Source organism: Orcinus orca, chromosome 10 (assembly GCF_937001465.1).
Source record: "Orcinus orca chromosome 10, mOrcOrc1.1, whole genome shotgun sequence".
In the NCBI taxonomy this organism is placed as follows: domain Eukaryota; kingdom Metazoa; phylum Chordata; class Mammalia; order Artiodactyla; family Delphinidae; genus Orcinus; species Orcinus orca.
The window spans coordinates 18,546,441-18,567,833 of record NC_064568.1 but is presented as its reverse complement, the minus strand read 5'-3'; the positions used below and the strand labels follow the sequence as shown (position 1 = coordinate 18,567,833).

Sequence of the window (21,393 nt, the reverse complement as noted above, 5' to 3'; positions counted from 1 at the left end):
CCGCGGAGCAGCTGGGCCCGTGAGCCATGGCCGCTGAGCCTGCGCGTCCGGAGCCTGTGCTCCGCAACGGGAGAGGCCACAACAGTGAGAGGTCCGCGTACCGCAAAAAAAAAAAAAAAAAAAGAATCAGGCTCTTCCCATCTTTCTGCCTCACCATTCACCATCCTCATCATGTTGACTTTGTTGCTTCTTCATTGCTCTAAGCTGGCGGCCACAGGGCCTGGTGTCAAGTGTGAACCCTGTAACGTCTGCCTGAAGAAGAGGAGGTGCGGATTTCTTCTATGTGCCTCTTTTTATCCGGGAGGAACATTTCTCCCAGAGGCCCCCCGCTGATACCCTGTTAAATCCCATTGGCCGTAACAGTCACATGCTTAAGAGTTGCTGGCAAGGGTAGTGGAATCACCATGAGTATTCAAGACCAAGCAAAGTTCCCCTCCTAACGTGGGGAGTGCACTCTTGAATTTAGCCAGGCCTGTGCCGGCTACGAGGAAGGTGGAGAAAGGTCCCTAGGGGAGGCCAACAGTGTCAGCCATAATCACGCACTCCTCCTCTCTGGGTGCCGTCAGTGGAGAAAACTGACACAATCAGGCAGGTGGGAGCCGAAGCATTGGTCAGGGCTCCCTGGAACTCTGCACTGGAGGATGTCTGTAGTGGATCTCTGTACTTTTTCTCCCCAGTGTCTGACTCCCTTCTTCCCCTAACAGGACCCCATTTTCCCTCTGGGAAGCCACTTCACCTCCATTTGGGGCAGTCTTGGTGAGTCAGTTAAGCAAGGTGTGTTGACCTCACCCGGCCTTCTCCATCATCCAAGCTTGACCAACCCCAGTCTCCCTCCTGGGGATTTTCACCTTGAGTAAAGTGATACAAGAGCAGAAAACATTTGGGGTGGGGAGGTGTCCTCCCCTCTCTGGAGATAGGGAATAGGTATCCCCTCTCCCCTTACACTACTCCTCCTCCTATCATCTTTTAGTGACATATGCCAGTGTTCTGTTGGATACTTTACATGCACAATCTCAACTAATCCTGGTGACAACTCCATGGAGTGAGTAGCATTGCTCCCATTTTACAGATGAAAAAACTGAAAGTCTGAGAGGTTCAGAGCTAGTAATTGGTAGAGTTTACACCTCTCAGATTACAAAGCCCTGTCTTTCTTGCTAGCCCACCTTTTCAAGAGAAACAGGACTCCCCCTGGACAGCACAATGAAATGACTGAAGGTCTTTTATCATCTTCTTCTCTCTCCATATACCTAGTAGTCTCAGTGTCCACACTGCTGTCTAATCTAGGCATGTGGGCAGTATTTCACGATCCTCCCAAATGGGCATCAGTTATTTCTGCCTTTTGGTGGTCTTTTCCCCTTCTTCTGATATCAACTCAGCTTTTCTGTGGTTCAGGAGTTAACTCAGGGCCACCTCCCCACTCTTCCTCAAGAGATGCTGTGATGTTGTGAGTTATAAAAAGAAATATATATTTGGTCCTCATCCCATTTCTGGCACAGAGCTCTAGATAAAACCACTGGAATTTCCTAAGCGAGGAAAGCTATAAAGGTGTCTTTTGTTATGTTAACGATGTGACTTTTGGAGAGCACCTAAGGATGGCCGCTGGTTGGCTGGTTGCTGGGAGAAGCAACCATGTGATCAGAAGGCTGGAATTTTCAATACCCTCCCCTAATCCTACCCTCCAGGGAAGGGAGAGGGGTTAGAGATGGAGTTCAATTGCCAGTGGCCCATGATTTAATCAATCATGTCTATGTAATGAAGTCTCCATAAACACCCAAAAGGATAGGATTTAAGGAGCTTATGGGTCTGCTGAACACGTGGAGATCTGCAGAGTGGCTCACTTGTAGAGAGCATGGAATCTCCGTGCCCTTTCTCCATACTTTGCACTATGCATCTCTTCCATCTGGCTGTTACTGAGTTACACCCTTTTATAATAAACTGGTAACCTAGTAAGCAAACAGTTTCTCTGAGTTCTGTAAGCCGCACCAGCAAATTAATCAAACCGGAGGAGGGGGTCATTGGGATCTCCAATCTGTAGCAGGTCGGGCAGAAGCACAGGTGACAACCTGAAACTGTAGGGACAATCTTGTAAGAATGAGCCCTTAACCTGTGGAATCTGATGCTATCTCCAGGTAGACAGCGTTAGAATTGAGGTGAATTGTAGAACATTCAGCTGGTGTTGGACCAATGCTTGGTAGTGTGGGAAAAAAAGCCCACGTGTTGGAACTGGTCCCAGAACCACAGACGCACATATGTCCAAGGATTCACCAATGTGGGTACTTTCTAGGGCTTTTCCGCTAGAGCTAAGAAGATTGAAGCACCTTTCCTTGTAGGGTGGGTGGTGGGCGGCAGACAGCTTAGCTGATAGGATGTGAATGGCACTCATAGAGATGCTAATGGAAATCTGCTTAGAGACAATCTATTGAATACATATAATATGGAGGGGAAGGCCCAGATGATAGTATTTGAACCTCTGGATCTAGCCATACGTAAGCCTACACTCCTGGGCTTCGTTTTTTGCTTAAGTCAGCTTAAATTGTGTTCCAGTGCTTGTGGCCAAAAAACCTTTTAGTCAGTGTTTCTCAACCCTTTTTTTTATTATCATCCCCCTAAGCAGACTTTCTAGATAATTTTCTCCTATTGCCTGGTTCCCTCACCATGAAATTTTAGTACATAGATATACTCTCTGTTTATGTACTATATGTATATCTGTGCTTTATACATAAAAAAAGATTGTTTTCACGCGTTCCAAGAGCAAATCGTTGCCTCTCTGCTGAGACTGCATGGTCTTGACAAATTAAGACGCGGCCCTCAGATCCTCAACTCCTGGTATCTGTGCCTTCCCACGTTTGATTAGGACTGGCCTGTGTGGACAACAGAAGATGGTGGAAGTGATGGTGTGTGATTTTCAATTTGTAATCATTTAATTTGCTTCTTTTTTTTTCTTTCTATCAGCTTCTCTAGACTAACATGAAAACAGAGACGACACAGAAGCGTCTCCAGAGGCAGACACTTGGTAGGATTCTCAATGAAGAGTTATGAATAAATGAATACATGAACACTTTGAGTCTTCATTTCACTAGTAGCTGTGTGACCTTGGCAAGATCACTCAACCTCTCTGGGCTGTATTCCCTTTAAAGGGGATGGTGAAACTTGCTCTGACTTCTTCCTCAGGTAATCATGAGGACCAATTTCACAAAACAATCACGAAACACCTCAAAATGCAAAGTATTACTATGTGACAACATCAACTGAGACAGCTACAGTTGTGCAAAGATTTAAACAGTGCGCCGTGGCACAGGGTGCTATGTAGTCGGATACATTCTGTCGCTGCATTCTCTCCTTCTGCTTTTTCGCCCTTTTCACCCACTTCTTCCCCACGGTAATTCGGGAGGAGAGCACCCAAAGGAATGTGTGAGCAAACAAATGGTCGGCTTGCTGGGCACTGCCCCTAACCTCCTGTCAGCTGGCACAGCATCCGTCTAAACGGAGAGCAGCTTTCTCCCAGGAAAATTCACATCACTCTCCACTGCTGGAGCACCCCGTCATCATCATACCGTTCAGCTCTCGCTGCACTACGCATCCTGCTGTCAGCGACCCAACAGTCTACATGGAGAAACATCACTGGCCTTTCCCCCAAAGAGGAAGGATTTCGCTAAAGGGACTGAATCGCCTCCTGCAAAGAAAACACCCCTCAAAGAAAAACAAACTAAGCCCCCAGCCGCGTCACACTGTAACCCGGCTATTAGTTAGCTGACAGAATGCCTGCTTTTCACATTTGTACCTGAAGTCAGAAATCAGTCACATCTGGTTGCCGAGTACTTTTCCACATCGTGACGATCAGGGCGTGTGTTCCTGCTGCCTTGACAGCGACAGGCACGGGAGGGTGGGGATCAGGGCTAGCCGTCCCGCATTCTGTTCTACACTTCACATCGATCTTGCTTCTCACATTTCTCCTCTCTCCGCTTTCATCTGTTCCCCATCCCCACAAACTGCACTTAGCCAGGGCTTGGGAAGATAAGGCTATGTTCTTGATTTACTTAAAATGAACAGAAACGAAATCGCCTAGATTTACTGGTTTCCCCCACTATCTGAAAGTAGAGCAAACCTTTCGTAAGCCGAAATGGTTGTAAAGAAGCAATTACCTCAGGACACATCTTGCTAAAGGATGCGCAAAGTAAGTCAAGATAAAGCACAGATGCTCACGGACATAGTTCAACGCTATGGTGGCTTGATGCTGAGATGCGGAGTGTGCTTCCTGGGAAGGAACTGGGGGGTATCCATCACGCTGCCTCTATGACAGCTCGATGCAAACCAAGGCGGAATGCTATTTTGACAGTCTTTTTTGGTTAAAGCAGAAGTCCTCTTCGGATTTCTTTCAGTTAACCAAAAACAGGTACTAATGTAGGTCTTTTGTAAAAGTAGTATGAAACGAGCTTTTGAAAAGCGCGGTATACCTGTGTCCCCTCTCATGCAGTGTTGAATATATCTCAATTTTGTCCCTTCCAAGGGGGTAGCATTGTTTGTCTATCTGTATGCCTATGGCATCCAAAGGAAAAAGACTGTGACTGATTACCACCTCTTTCCAGAATGTTCTAGAGCACTGCAGTCCAACAGAACTTTCTGCAATGATCCAAAAGATCTTTCTCTGTGCTGTTCAATATGGTGGCCACTAGCTACACACGGCAAATAAGCACCTGAAATGCGGCCGGTGTGTCTGAGGAGCTGAATTGTTAACTTCATTTTAATCTAAATAGCCACACGTGGTTAGTGGCCAAAGTATCAGACAGTGTGATTCTAGAACCATGCCTTTCAAACCTTAACGCAGACAGGAATCAACCTTGTTAAAATGCAGATTCTGATTCAACAGGTCTGGGGCGGGGCCTGAGGTTCTGCGTTTCTAACGGCCTCCCGGGGATGCTGACTGTGCTGGTCCCTGGTCCACTCTGTGAGCAATGAGGGGCTGTGATTCTCAAACTTGACTGCTTCTTGGGCTCCCCGGGGAGCTTTAAAATTTACTGATGCCTGGGTCGGACCTCTGGAGATTCTGACATAATTGGTCAGGGTGCGGCCTGGTCACGGAGACATTTAGAAGCCTCCCCTGGGGATTCTAGTGGACAGCCAAGGTTGGAGACGCCACACTGCACTGCAAATGACCTACTTAATGCTTTTTAAAATAACCATCATCCCAGAGAACAGAGCGCTAGCTTCAGAATCACCTCTGAAGGTATCTTCTTGGTACAGGGCCAAACCTTTAGGGACTTTGGACTGATTCTGCCCATCCAGACTAGAAATGGTGGAAACACGTTTTTGACAGTCAATCCAACCAGGGTAGGTGTGGCTGCAGAGAGCCAAGTGGGGTGGGGAGCGCAGAGCTGGGAGATCTGTGAGAATCCCCCCAGGAGATAACCAGCCTGTATCTGCCTGCTCCTGCCTGGCCCCCAGTGGGGATTCTATGCCACTCCAAGTCCCCACAGGTGCTGGCCTATCCTACCCTTCCTACTAAAGACTGAAGGACACAGGGGTTAAGGCCACAGGCTCTGCAGTCAGAGTACTGCAGTTTAATTCCAATTCCAACGTTCATTAAGTCTGTGATTTGAACAAGTTCCCTCAACTACCTGGGCCTCGATTTCCTCATCTATAAAATGGGAATAAGTATAGTATCTTCCTCCCAGAGTTGTACAAAGCTTGCTATGGTTGCCAGCATTTCTGAGCTGCTCTAAGTTTTGGTTGTTATTATTACTTCATAACATCTCTCTCCCATCCCCTGTCCTGTGCTTGAATTTCACTGAACACCTTCTAGCTCTTAAAGCCCATCATGCTCTCATTCACCACAGGGCTTTTGCACATGCCAGTGTTTCCTGCATGGAATTATTTGCTTCTTCTTTAGGCCTAGGTAATGCCTTCTGATCTTTCTGAGATCAGCCTCACTCTCACTTCCCCTGAGAAGCCTTGTGTCTAGTCTTTCTCAGCTCCATGCTTATTAGTACTTGGTTTGCTTCATTCATTTAATAAACATTGTTTGAGCACCTACTATGTACCATGTACTGTTCTCAGCTCTGAAAATACTGCAGAGAACAAAAAAGACTTTAAAAAAAAAAGAAGAAAATCCTTATTCTCATAAAGCTTACATTCTGGGATAGATGGGCCCCGAAAAAAGGCAACAAAAGAGAGAGAAGGGATATGGGTGGCCATAGACGTCCTCCATGAAGAGTGATGATTGCAAAAAAAAAAAAAAAAAAAAAGGAGAAAGTATGGAGCAAGCCATGTAAATAGCTAAGGGAAAAGCATTCCGGGCAGAGGGAACAGCAAATGCCAAGGAAAAATTGCAATGTCACATTTCTGTGAATCACCAATTAATCTCTAACGCTCAACACAGATTATAAACCCCATGGCGTGGGGTGGGAATCACACGTTTTTGTTCTCAGCACCCAGCTCCTTGACATGCAGTGGGTGCTCACTTAATATGTGTTGACTGAATGCACTCGAGGGGTTTTCCAGAGGTTCTGGAGAATGTGTACATTGAGGGCTGGGGGTGGAAAAGTAGCTGTGTGTTCCCTGAAAAATCTGCTGCCAGCCTCACTACCTCTCACCTGTTGAAAATAACTGTCGGGAGAAAAAGCTCTTGAAATGGAGCATTATTCCTTCCTTTCTCACATTTCCTATAAATGATCTTGCTTCTGCCCAGCCAGAGGGATCCATCACCCTGGAGAGGACTAGAGGCAGGAACGCAGAGAGCGAAAAAGAGCTGATGTTATGATTTTAATTCCCAAAATAGGCACTTGAAGCCCATTTCCAAGAATTCAATAGTCATGAAAGGCAATGCTTCTGACGTACAAAACTGGTGTTTGCGAAAAGAAAACATTTAATAGCTTTATAGAAAGGTTTTTTTTTTTTCCTTCCTCCAAATCAAAAGGCAAAGCTGTGAAGGAGGAGGACATAAATTTATCTACGAGAAATAGATTCAAAAGCAAGCTGTAGGGGGACCGAGAGTGGCTGGGAGGCAGGACGGATGGAAGGGCTGGAGAAGGTGGGGTCAATGGGGAAGGTAAGGCTTTCGGCATCAGCCCACTGTGTCTACCAGGATGCCCTCAGAGCACTCAATCAAAGGCCCTTTGGCCAGGAGACAATTATCAGAGGTGTGAATGGGGAGAAAAGAGCCAGTAAGGAAAGCAGAGACACCCAGAGAATAGCAACACCAGGATCCTCGGGCTGAAGGAGCAGGGGGCAGTGTTTCTGATTCCAGGGAGAGATGGTACCCAAGAAGAGCTGCCTGAAGCCAGAGCTACTGCCTGAGCCCCGCTGTGGAGGCAGGAAGGAGCAGGGCAGAAACTACCCCATCTTCCTCTCCTCCCACCCTCCCGGCTCCTGCTGGTACCTCTGCTTGGCCCGAGCACCTACTGTCTACAGGTGCTTTGGGGTGCCCCGCACCACGTCCCCGGGCTCTCTGCTGAGTGCAGCCACGGTGAAGCGCCTCATAAGCTCAGAGTCTGGCTGATGGCATCCCTCCTTCGGTGCACCCGCTTTCTGTTCAGGGCATCTCTGAAGGTGGGGAACTCTCTCAGCCAGTGTGTAAGTGAAGCCCAGGAATGGGGGCAGTTCGAGCCCTCACAGGCAGTTCTGGGAGCTGATGGGCAGAGGCCACCCAATGGACCATTCCCAGGGGGCAACTTTGACCCTTCTCAGAGGTCCCAGCAGGGTCTCTGGCTTTGACAACACACTCTTACATTGACTTTCCCTCCTTCCCGGCCCCCTTACTCCAGAGCTCTGCCACTGGTTGGACCCTGAGACGGAATGTGGGGTGTTGGGCTTTATTAGGGAACCAACACCTATGAAAGGAAGCGGGTGGAAGCAGGCTTGGACAGAAGGATAAGCTAAGATGTGATACAGGACTGACAAAGCCTTGCGCTGCCTAGGAGGAGCTTGGAACAAGTCCTGGGTGTCCCCTGTGGAGCTGAATGGTCCACCTTGCTCAGGCTCCGGATGTGGGTACACAGGAGGATGCCAGTAGCCCCGGGAAGGGCAGGCATGACCTCAGATGACACGATGGGGCTCTCTCTGCAGCTGGGGCAGATCCTGAAGGGCTGACAGCAGGGCAATCAGTCCTTCCTTGAAGGGGGATCTGAATGGGCATCTCCATGTCCACCACAACCTTCGAGAAACCAGCAGCGCTCCAGTCCTGACCTGAGGCTCTGCTTCTGGGGAAGCCCAAACAAAGATAGCGCGTGAGGCACTGCCAGGGTCAGGTTCCCAGGGCACTGAGTCAGGGGTGCGGCGGGGAGGAGAGGAGAGAAGGGCAGAGACTAGCATGTCCTACCCACAGGCGTGGCTCACAGCCAGTCTGGGAAGCCGTGGACAGGCCCAGTGAGCCTCCGGCTGCCCTCCTCTTGGACTGAGTTCTTCCACTCAAACACTGCCGTCCTGTGTCAAGACAAACCTGTGTGGACACTCAGAGGACCCTGGGAGGGGCAGTCTTCCTGCCCTTCCTCAAAAGGAGCAAAACAGAACCTTCAGAGATCACCTTTTAACTGCCACCTGAGTAAGTGAAATCTACTTTCCTTTGGGAATGGTTCAATTTTAATCTTTTACAATATTACATAAAGAAAGTATCGTTTAGTGAGAGCTTCCTATGACTTCTGGCACCACCCCCTTGCATTTATGATGATTACTTCATTTAACAGATGAGGAAAATGTGACTCAGAGAGGTTAAGTAACCTACCCAAAGTCACACAGCCAAAAAATGACAGAGCCAAGATTAAGAGGCGTACTGACTGAAGCAAACTCCATGTGTAAGGCACAGTCCCAGTGAGTTCTCTGTACACACATTCCCCCCATCACATGCCCTGGGGCACAGCAGTAGTCTGGGCTGGTGGGTGGGTTTTCCCGTTCGTCTGGGATGCCCAAATCAAGCCGGACTTCCAGCAGCTTCTCACGTACTACCTGCCCATCTTCAAACACACTGTTAACAACCCTTGCCTTGTTCCTCACTGCTTTTCCTTCTCTTGCCTCCTCTAATTTCTCTCCGTATCCTTTATGATGAGCCATTGAATAGAGGGTGATTTACAGCCTCTGCTCTCATCTGCCTAAGGTTTCAAAGACGTATAGAAGAATTAAACCGGATGGAGCACTTCAGGAACCTGTCTCTAGCTTCAGCCCCTCTCTTTACCCAGTGATGCATCACGCTGCGTTCTATGGCTTTATAACTGGCACCTTAATCTGCCATCCAACTGACTCTGGAAGCGCCCTCGCCAGTCGCCTTGGCTACTGGTCTGCCCGCTGACCCGTGGCATCAGTGTAGTGCCCATCCTGAGACTGGTGAGGGTCCTAGGAGGGAGGCTTTCCTGTCTTGTGGGGTCACACACTCAAATGCTGATGAGGACCTGAAAGGTAATGGAGGTGGGTGACGCTGGTGGGAGGGGACCCTGGTGACCAGTATAAAAGAGCAGCCTCAGCTCAGCTCCCCCCGATTGTTTACTTGCGGGGATTTGGGCCCAGATCTTTCCATGTCTCAACACAAGCCAGGAATGCAGAATTTTATGTATCATCTCCCCCTTTTAAAAATGTCAGCATCTATTTTAAAACATTTTTTAAACACCGGGCAGGCCAAATAAAACATGTCAGCTGGCAGCTTTGGTCCCGACTGTGAACTCCGTCTCAGAGAGACCCAGAGACTCCCGCTGTGTCCTTCCTGGCCCCAGAGATTCCCTACAGCTCTGCTCAGCATGGATAAGAAAATAAGAAATCGGTCACTCCACTATCCAATTAGCAGCCGCTGCACATTCCTTTCCTCTCCCTGCTGGAGGAAAAGAAAACAAACAGGAAAATCCAGGCTTGTTTTGATTTGGATCAAACTGGGGATGTTACCACCTATTTGAGGCGCTCTGGGGCTTGCCTTCTGGAGACCAGCGCCGGCCCCTGCCTCAGCCCGAGCTCCTTTTACATCTGGGTCCTGAGCGCCAAACCACAGCTGCCACAAGCCAGGGATACTTCCCCAGCAGGCTTGGGGCCCTGCGCAGGGGTTGGAAACCAGTGAGACTGAGCCTGGGGGCGTGGCCGGGCTCAGGGGTGCGTTGTCATGGTGACCTGCAACTTCCAGAACCACTGCTCCAGTTGGAGACCACTTCTATGGGGCTGGGCGGTGGGCAGGGTGGGGGAGAGGTTCTTTCTCCTGTAGAGTCTTGTCAACATCACGGCTACCTATTCCCCTAAAGTCCTGCAAAGGTGCCATTCTCGAGAGGCACTACAGAATGGGAACGCTGGAGGCAAACTTCCTGCGTTTCGACTTCAGCCGTCCGCGCAGTACCTGAGTGAGCCTGGGCAGGATGCTTAACCTCTCTGCACCTCTGTTTTCTTATCTGTAAAACGGAGATAACAGTCGAACTGACCTTGAAGTTGAGGATTCGATGAACTTACGTAGTGCATCTCTACTAGCGCCTGGCACATAATAAGTACTATGTATAAGGTATAATAATTATTATATAACACATTATATATTGTTATTACATTTTTTGGAGAATCTGCTATCCCCTTTGCTCTAGAAATGGAGAGTCATTAATCTATTGGGTCTCCCATAAGATAGGGATAAACTCGCTGCAGAATGCCAGACCTTCCACCTTTGCTAACACTCCCTCCTTTCCATCTCCTCTGTTGAAATTCCACCCAACGTTCCAACCCACCCCTGATACCCCTTCCTCCTCCACACCAGAGATAATCTTTCCCCTCCGCTCAGCTCACTTCCTACTTTACTGGCACATACAGGCAGACCTCAGAGATACTGCAGGTTTAGTTCCAGACCACAGAGAATAAGCGAATATTGCAGTAACTCACACGAATTTTTGGTTTCCCAGTACGTATAAAAGCTATGTTTACACTATCCTGTAGTCTATTAAGTGTACAATTAACATCTAAAAAAATGCACATACCTTAATTAAAAAATACTTCATTGCAAAAAAAAAAAAAAGCTCACTATCCTCTGACAACCCAGGGTTGACACAAACCTTCAATTTGTTAAACACAAAACAAAAACAAAAACCGCAGTATCTGCGAAGCACGATAAAGCAAAGTGCAAGAAAACGAGGTCTGCCTGTAGAGAAAAGTGCTTATCACAGTTTCCTTGGACCGCAGCTGCCTGTGACTATGTCTTATCTCCCTGGAGACAGTGACCTCATCTTCTTTATATCTACCATAGCACCGAGTCTTCAATATAATAGGTGTTAAGTCAATATTTGCTAAAGATATGTTAACTTAGTAAAGGCGTTAGATTCCCTGAAATAACCTGGGAGATTCAGCCAGAGGAAGTCTAAGGCTTGAGAGCAAAGAGATCTCAGATTAGATGAAGACTCAGCCAAAGAAATTTTAGGAGCTATCAATTGGTTTTCTTTTTTTAAGTAGCATTTACTGAATGCCTGCTGTATACCAGATGCTGTTCTTAGCGATTTACACAGACTATTTCTGGAACCTTCCCAACTCTCTTGTGAGATTTGTTCCACTTTTATCATCTCTTTCTTCCCGGTGAAGGATGCTGAGGTTCCAGTGACAGGAGTGATGTGCCCCGGCACCTACAGCTGCTCCACAGCAGAGCAGGGATGTGAACCGGGAAGCTTCGTTCCTACGGAAGCAGACCCTGAGCCAAACATCTGCGTGCAACTAGTCCATTTGGGAGGTGGTCCCAGAGAGCTCTGGTAGGGAATGGGGAAGAGAAACAGAAAAAAGGGAGACCAGCAGAGTAAGGAGGTTACCTGTGTGCGTAAATGAGCCTTTGGTGGAGGCTGCTCTTGGGCACCCCCCAACCCCTGCACGTCCAGCCTGGCCTGTGCGTGGGCTCAGCGTACTCTTGTGGCCAGAGAAAGCCCCAGAGAGGTGTGTGCGTCCAGCAGTGGTGAGTGTCACGGAACTGACACCCTTGACACCAGGATGGGCTGATTCCAGAGTGGTTCCTCTTCCCACCAGGCTCAGGTCAGCTCTGCCTACACTGCCTGATGCTCTTGCTGGGGCAGGAGACCCCTCCTTGAGGGGTACTTCAACCCATTCTGAGTGATGAGTTCTACCATCTTCGTGTCCTACTTCAGACTTCTTGAAACATACACACACACATCACAAACATAAATCTGTAGAAGGAAAGATTTCCACTTTGGGAGAGGAAAGCAAAGCTTGAAGGGGTTTGAGAACCTAGGTGAGCATCGTGTGGATAGCTCACGACAGAGCAGTGGCCAGATGTTAGCCCTTCACACCCACAGAATAAGAAATGAGTTTTATTTTTATTTGTATGTTTATTGGGGTGAAAACAGTTGGCCTGTTGACCTGCCTGATGAATAGTAGAAATGAGCTCTCATTGGTGAAGTTAAGTGAAATTTTGGTGAAATTCAAGACTCAGGGACTGGCTGAGATCTTTTAGAGATGCGCCACACAGATGTAAAAGTATAGAGACTTTCCTACTTGTATGGTGGCTCTCATGGTACCGTGGGCACAGAGAAGCATTGGGCTCATTTCACGTCTTCTCCTGCCTTTCCGGGAAGCCGTCTGGCAGTTCGCATGGGCCCGAAGTGAAGAATGCAGGTTTGGGAAACATACAGGTCTGGTTTGGCTGGCTGTGAGGACCTCAAAGGGAATTATTAAATCACTCTGAGGTGGGTTTTTTCACTAATAAAAAGGATATAAACAATAGTATGTACCCCTTAGGGGTGCTGTGGACATTAAATAAGTACATTTGTGCAGCAGCTGGCATGGTGCCCAGCTGCAAATGGACGGGAGACGATGTGGTTGAGGGACCGCTCCCAGGTTCTCGCACAGGATATACATACCGAGCCGCCGCTGAAGAAGTGTGAGATGCTGACGGTCAGCCCTGCCCTGCACAAGTTTGTTTACAAGTTCTAAAGGGGCTCTTGATCACACCTAAGAAGGTTTATCAACTTTTAAATTATTAACAAGTGATCAGCAAAACAACTCATGGGACCGATTTTGCTGCCACCACTCCTTGGCATGAAAGGTATCATTCATGGGAGCATGTAGTGATTTCTGCCTAGTGATTTTTCTCAGGGTAAAGTCTAAAGACCTCCGCATACCTTATTCATGCAACATGAGGTCCATCTCTAAAAGATTTAAGATTCACTATACACGATCCATGTATGGTGACTCCCTTTCATTGCATCAGACGGAGCACATTTCTAATATTTACGTGGCTGGTGAAAGGTCAATATTTACACACACACAACACACACATTTCTGACATTATGGAAGCAAAGCTCTGGTTGTTACTCAAGAGGTGGGAAACCAAAGAACTTGTAGCAGCTCCCCTAGAATGGGCCTCTCTGGCCTCCCCTGGACCACGCACCCTTGACTGGGCTGCTCTCAGCAATACTGAGCTAGATTCGGCAAACTCATAATATTGCATTAGATAAGCTGAAGGATTTTAAAGAAAATTGGAGACATCGTAAACCTGGAACATAGTTAGCACTCAGTAACTGATAGCAACTGGTAGCCTTTAGTATTTGTACCGGGACAGGGCATATCTCTACCTCTACTTGACCTCTTGGTCAGCTCGGACCCTCCAGCATGACCTTGTTTCAAAAGGAAAAGGTCAAATTGGTGAAAAACTAAGAAGCTGTTATCACCCACCCAACTGGCACTTGCGAAGGCTAAGATCAAGGAGGTTTGCATTTCCTAAGCAGCCTGGTTAGGAATAAGGAGGCGGGGCGGGGTTCGGGGGTGCTGTACTCGGCTCCCAGCGTCCCAGCACTGAGGCCCCCCTGGCTGCCGGGAGAGCTGCCCGCAGACAGTCCTCAGCTGTCAATGTCCTAAAGGGATTGTCTGGGCTGAAGAAGAGAGATGCCTCCTCAGCAAGGCCTCACCCACTTGCACGGGGGGCTGCATCCAATGACAGACTGACACGGGGGTGTAAAGTCCTGACCCTGCACTCCCACCCCAGCTCAGATGACTCTAAGGCTGCTCCCCGCAGAGAATTCCACGGCGAGTTGGCTGAGGCCTCCCTTATGACTGCACTGCAGCCCCACTTCTCCCTCTGCCCAATTCACTTCCTTCCCCTCCCCTCCCTTCCACAGATGTTGCCTCCTTCTCACCAAGATCCATCTCAAAGCCTGCTTCCTGGGGAACCGAACGTGCAGAAGGAAAACAGGGGAACACCCAGCTGCGGCACAACTCATGCCGATCAGAAGTCAATCTAGGGCCCACGGAGGGTCAGGGATCCTGACGGTCTTCATGGCAATGCCAGGAAAAGCCTGAAGCCAGGCCCACAAGGATCAACGCACAGATGGAGGGCTTTCCACATTTCCAAGCTTCTTCCAGTTAATAGCTGGGGGACGGCAGACTCAAACCTCAAGCCAGTTTGCCCCCGGAGCCTCTCCCTTGTCAGATTTCTTTTCAAATGTCTTTCAAGAAACTAGTGCACAGGAACAAATGAATGGGACTTAATTGTCAATGGATTCTTGATGCTAGGAGGAAAGGAGGGTACTGTAGAGCCTTGCAGACCACTGGTTCCAGCCTGTGACTGTCAGATGAGGAAACCAAGGCCTCGAAAGGGGTGGAGACAAGTCCAAGGTCTAAATGGTGGTGGAGTTGGGACAGAACTCCAGATCTCCGAGCTCCATCCTGAATTTCTAATTTACCCAATTCCACTGTGAGGGAGGCAGACAGAGGAGAGTGGAGAAAAGGGAGAGGGGTAGAGCCAAGACTTTCACTCCAAATCCCAGTGGCCTGGGCCAAAGGCCTCCTCAATACTAATAACAATGGCAACTTTTACTGAGCACCCACTAAGTGGCAGGAGTCCTATTAAGCACTGTGGCTCATTTAAGCCATTATCTCATTGAAGTCTCACAACAACCCAATAAAGGTGGGTATTATTATTATTATACCTACCTTATAGGACAGGAATCAGACTCAGAGAGGTGAAGTCATTTTCTCAGAGATATCTGGCTTAAGGGCAGCTGAGTCTGGCCTGAACACCAGCTCAGTTTCACTTTAGCGTTCCCTCTCTTCCTTGGTGTAATTTATAGTCCCCTGGTCTCTTCCCAGATCCTTGGAGACTTTAGTTTCTTTCCTTGGTTTTTTACTCCTCCTCTCCCTTTCAAACTACAAGAAGAGGGAAGTTATCTATCCTGTAAGTGAATGCTTAGGACCACGGCAGCCTGGAAGTATGGGAAGCATTCGAGATCGGAGGTTCCTGAGTTCAAACCCTAACTCTGTCACTTGCTAGCTCTGTCCCCCGTCGGAGCCTCTAGCTCCACGTTGGTGAAATGATAAATAGAAAACCCATGATTATAAACCCTTCTATCTTGCCAGAGCAAAACACTTGGCCCTTTATTAGAGGTCCTGTAGGTCCTTCTGTTCCAATAAGTCCTCACCCATGGAGTTAGGAGCAAGGACGATCTCAGGGCAAATAATTACTGGAACAGGAGGCACAGTGAAGAAGGAGGCAAACAGCTGATATTCAACATATTCAACCTACCAGTGGCCAGTGGCCTTGGTACTCAGTCTCCCCCTCTGCGCAATGGGAATGAAGGCAGCAGAATACTTCTCCTAGGGCTGTTGTGAGCCTTGAATGAAAATAACGCCTGCGACGTGCCGAGCCCAGTGCCTCGTACGTCACAAATGATCAACAAATGGTACTATTATTATTGTCATCTCGGGGCCAGTGGCTTACAAGTCCTGAGAGTCACTCTTGGACCATGCCAAGAAGCAAAAACACCAGCTATAAGCCAGACTAGTGGTTCTCAAACATCAGTAGGCACAAGAGTCACTTGCAGGCAGAGCCAGGTTCATGGGTGTACGTCCTGTGCAGTCACACAGGACCCCATGCTTAGAAGACTCTAGGTGTGGTTCAATGCTGCGCTGTCACCGTCTCGAAATTCTAGATAATTTCTGAAGAAGGGCCCTGTGTTTTCATTTGGCACTGGGCCCCATGAATTTCACAGGCCAGCCTTGTCTGGAAAACTTATTAAAACACAGATAACTGGGGCCACCTCAAGGATTTCTGATTCAGTAGATTTGGGAGGTAGTCCACCACACCCCGCCAATCTGCATTTCTGACAAGGTCCCAGATCGTGCTGGTGCTACTGGTCTCTGGACCACGTTTTGAGAACTACTGATTGAGACAGTGGCTATGAACCCCGATTATATATTAGAATCGCCAGGAAAGTACCTGGGCTCCACCTTCACCTGACTAAATGGAATTGTTATGAGTGCATTCCTAGCTTCAGTATTTTTGAAAGGCTCACCAGGTAATTCTAATGTACACCCAGGAGTGAGGACCACTGGGTTAGAGCAGAGAATCCCGAACTTCCCTCAGGAGAAGAAACCCCTGTAGGCATGAGTCACCCACACGAACACCCAGGCCCCATCCTAAACCCAGTGCTGTGCACAATGTCTAGAGAAGGGTCAAGGAGGCTGTATGTTCAAGAAGCACTTGAGATGATTCTTAGCCTGGGACAATGTGGGCAAACCTGTTTAGAGCAGCATTTCTCAATCTTTAATGAGCACAGGAAACACTTGGGAACTTGTTATGCAGCAGATTCTGATTTAGTCGACCTGGGATGGGCCCAAGAATTTCTATTTCTCCCCTGCTCCCTGGGAATACCACTGCTGCTGGTCCAGAGAGCACACTTGGGGTAACCCAGGTCTAGGCTAAAGAAACAGGAAGGTAATGGGGTGGCTTAAAATTTGGTGAAGCAACCTCCAATTGTCCAGGACAAGAAGAAGATGGGGAAAAGGTGATGCATCCCAGCTTCAGTTGGTGCAGAAAGTCTTTACTTGATAAACCACATGTGAGAGATCATTCTCAAAGTGGGGTCTAAAAAGCCACCCCAGGACGCTCTGCTCTTTCTACAGATGAGGGCTACAGTGAGTCAGGGTTTAAGAACCACCCAGAGGAGTTCTTCAGTTCAACCCATCAGAACCTGGGCCAGTTCTCCTCTCTAAGCCTCCATCCTCTCAGGGGCAAGGTTGCCAACATGCCCATTAATCTATTTCATGGCTGCTTCTGGACATCAGAACACGAAAAGGCCTTTTGATAGCAAAATTCCATACCAACTACAGTTCCTGTTATTTCTGTACAGTGACATGACAGGTTCCTAGATAATATCTTCTCGACTTTCCAACATCTTCCCGGGGAAACGGACCAAGATGTGGCATACTTCCTGCCCTGGAAGGCCTTTCCTCTCAATCCATTCTCACATCTTTACTGAGCTCCCCAGGAACTTATCAGCTTGTGGGACTGAAAATACAGCCAGGAAAGAGGCAGTGAGGATGAATGGTGAGTGGGCAGTACAGAGACCAGGTTCTTAAGAGAACTCTCCAGGATATGGAAACTGAGAAGGGTTACCCAGGAGTGGCTGAAGAGGAGAGCGTCCAGGTGAAGGGTATGAGCACCATGGACAGGTAAACTGTATGTAAGGGTCAGCAAAGATGCAGGCTGGTAGGGAAGTGGTGTTGGAACAGATCATCTCAGGTTCTCTTAGAGCTACAAGGCCCCTAAACCAGCCTACCCCTGTAGGGAAACTGAGGCTCCGAATGAAGAAACGTGTTGATTAAGCATATTTCAGCTACAGGTAACAGACAGAACTGTCCCAAGGAAGGCTGCAGCACAGCCTCAGCTGGGGATGATTTTGTGGTAACTGAAATGACAAGCGCCTAGCCCACCTGTACGCAGAACAGTCACCTGCAAACCTCCCTCGCCAGAGCGCTGCCATAAATTAATCTTTAATTTCCACCGCTGGGGCTGTGGCGCGGCTAATCACGACCACTAATTGCTATCACAAGCTTCTCCCTTCGCTGTTTTATGTTTCCATATTAGCCTGTTCAGTATGCTTTGTGTCTGTTTATTTTATAGCCGGAAATACTTTTAATAGCCTAGTGAATTGAAAATGGACTTCACTACCATCTGACTTCACTGGAGTTTTACAACCATTCAATTAATGGTATCAGTAATCTTCCTGCATAATTAGAGAGTTAGTAGCTTTCTCAGGCACTGCTGTTAATGAAACTAGTACTCGGCATCCACCTAATCGTATTTTGGGGGGCTCCAAATGGGAAACTCACAAGCTTGGGGGCTGCCAGGATGGAATGCCACGATGAGCTGGCTGTAAATACCGCCTGCAAATATATGGTTTATTATGGTGATAACGGGCAATTCTAGTTTACATAAATCTGAGCATTCCTGCTGACAGAGGAGAAATGGTTTTCCTCAGTTGCTAGGAAATAAGAGTTAGTTCCTGGGTCTCACACGCTTCACTGACTTCTCCTGGCAGCTGACGGATTCTCTATGTGAGGGGATCACAGCCGTTAGCCACCCCAGTGCGAAGGTGGGGAGTATCAAATCCAATTCCCCTGACGTGCACACCCAAGTGGGTCTACTCCACACAAGACGATGCCGGGGAGATAGAGCTGCGTGTAAAAGGTAAGCAAAAGCTGAAGCTAGACCATGCGGCAAGGATGATCTGAAGGCTGATTTTTAATGTCTGAAAACAATCCCAATTTCATATGCCCAAGAATTTCTGCCAACTGTCATACTTTGAAAGGAGACAGATTGTTTAAGCGTATGAGAAACTGGCAATGGGGAACACATCACGCAAGTGGTCCTATTTCCATATCGACAGCAATTCAATCCCCCAAATAGACTGCAGTATTTAATAAAAATTTAAGCTCCTTTAAAAAAATAAAGAAGTGTTCCCTGTTAGAAACAGTTCAACAACTCAAATAATTTCCTGTAATTGAAAAATTTCATAATGCAGGCACGTTTGTAGGAAACTTCAGTATATTACCCAACTAGATTTCTGACACTTTCCTGAATGTCCAGACAGTGGATTACAGACACTGACAAACACTGTAATTCCACTTTTAAAATCTGCATAACCGTCAGCTTTCCAAAACTTCTGAATTCTGACAGAAATTGAAATGCGATTGAGTCATAGGTTCTTGAGATATCAAGAGGCCCTCACTGGAGATTTGAAAAACAGGGTCTTGTGGCAACAGGGAAAAGCAAAAAGATCTATTTGAGCTCAAGCCGAGAGATGGTTTAACCAGCTTTAATCAGGAGTGCAGTTTTGTAGAAGAAGGAGAATGAGACCTGAACTATGACATTGCCACTGTCCACTACCAGCTGTGTGACCGTAGGCAACTTGCTTAACCTCTCTGTTTCCTCCCTCATAAAATGGGGATAGTAATATTTCTTCATAGAATTATTGTGAGGATTGAAGGATATAGTGTAATGTAAAGCACTTGCCGCAGGGTAGGTCTGCGGTAAATAACAGCATTTTCTCCTTCTTTTCTCATCCCTGAAAATGTCCTAAGCAGATTCCACTTCTCCCGCATTCAGTTCAACAGATGGCAAATTCTGCAAAAGACCCCGAAATAAAGCCTTATTCTCAAGGCATTTTCCATCTACTGGACTTTTTATGTCCCCAAAAACGTCTTCACTGGGGGAGGAGAGTTCTTCTCTCAAATCTGCCTGAGTCTATGAAACTTCTATCACGTGGACCTCCTTAACACATCCTCTGAAAGGATACATACGATGCGACTAAAGTAAACATACAAGCAGAGAAGATTCAGGGGTTGAGGAGACTTAGAAGAAAGTGATTTAAATTGTGAGCAGTTTGCCGGCATCTATCTAGTTCTCGCAAAATAAGAATCATACTGGTGGGCACGACTGTTTCTATCACTGGAAGACGGTTCCCTAACAGTTAAGGAAAAAAGGACTCTCCCATCCACAGAACAACAAAACATCCCGCTCATTTGTAAGAAACTAAAAGGGGGACAGGGATGTCCTAGTGGGGAGGGAGTGGCCTGGGAGGTAGCCTGGAGAGGTGGGTGGGAACCAGAGTGTAAAGGGATTTGTAAATCACCTGAAAGGGGTTTGGCTTTATCCTCAGTGGAATGGAAAAGCATTAAGGGCTGTGAGGTGTGTGATTCACATGGTCAGAAGAGGTGAGAACATGACAGAGTGGAATGCAAGGACTAAGTTGGGCAAAGGGACCAGACTGAAGACTGTGCACAGGACAGAGACGTGCCAGTGTCTCTTTCATAAGGTGCCTGCTGTGTGGGGTAGAGGTGGCAGCTGAAGGCACCCCGACGAGGGCCGATGGCTTAGGACTGGGAGTGAGTAGCCTGGAAAACCCTGATGGGTACTTGGCTGCATCAAGCTAAACTGAGGAATGAGGCTGTACACGTGTAATTTATGCACCTCCTTGAACCCTGAGCTTACAAATAAATTTAGCTCCTGGCCAACAGCCTGAGCACATGTGCTGGGCTGGAGGGCTGCCACGGAGGACAACCAGAGTGGAAATTGAGAACAGATGACATCCTGCATGATCGCTCGTTGGAGAAAAGCCACCACCCACCACCAGCACTATCACCTTTGCTCTCCATCTCCAGATCCAGCCCGCTCGACCCTGGGGAGCTGAGAGCAGGCAGACCTTGGTTTCCGAAACTCTCAAGTTACTCTGTCTTCTTCCAAGTTCACATTGACAAAATGTGTGAACTTGGGCAAATTAATCTCTGAAGCTTTCGTTTCCTCACTGTAAAATGGAAATGATAGAACTATCTACCTTATAAGGATTAAATAGCCTAATATATATATAAAACACTTAGAATATAGCCTGACACTTAGGAAGCACTTGTTCACAGTTAGCTGCTATTATTATTACTATCACAGTGACCTAATAAAGGCAGACCTCAGAGACACTGCAGGTTCGGTTCCAGACCACCACAATAAAGCAAATGTCGCAATAAAGCAAGTCACACGAATTTTTTGCTTTCCCAGTGCATACAAAAGTTATGTTTACACTATATGGTAGTCCACTCAGTGTGCAATAGCATTATGTGTAAAAAATGTACATATCGTAAAAGACTCTATTGCTAAAAAATATGAAGCACGGGGCTTCCCTGGTGGCGCAGTGGTTGAGAGTCCGCCTGCCGATGCAGGGGACACGGGTTCATGCCCCGGTCCAGGAAGATCCCACATGCCGCGGAGCGGCTGGGCCCGTGAGCCATGGCCGCTGGGCCTGCGCGTCCAGAGCCGGTGCTCCGCAACAGGAGAGGCCACGGCGGTGAGAGGCCCGCATACCGCAAAAAAAAAAACAAAAACAAAAAACGAACCATAATCTGAGCCTTCACAGAGCCATAATCTTTTCACAATAGTAACATCAAAGACCACAGATCACGGTAACAGATATAATAATAATGCAAAGTTTGAAACACTGTAAGAATTACCAATACGTGACACAGAGACACAAAGTGAGAAAATGCAGCTGGAAAAAATGGCATACACTTGCTTGACACAAGGTTGCCACAAACCACAATCTGTAAAAAAAAAAGCAATATCTGTGAAGCACCATAAAGCAAAGTGCAATAAAATGAGGTCTCCTGTACAGCATTTGGACACGTTCATTC

At 47.6% G+C, this 21,393-nt stretch overlaps 1 long non-coding RNA gene across 1 annotated transcript; it reads left to right on the top strand.

Moving 5' to 3' along the window:
• The first annotated feature begins 8,346 nt into the window (after window positions 1–8,346).
• LOC117200714 (uncharacterized) lies at window positions 8,347–20,995 on the top strand. The gene is made up of 4 exons (XR_004482372.2): window positions 8,347–8,536; window positions 9,086–10,459; window positions 14,055–18,403; window positions 19,300–20,995. It is a non-coding gene; the product is annotated as an uncharacterized LOC117200714 (long non-coding RNA).
• Window positions 20,996–21,393: the final 398 nt, after the last annotated feature.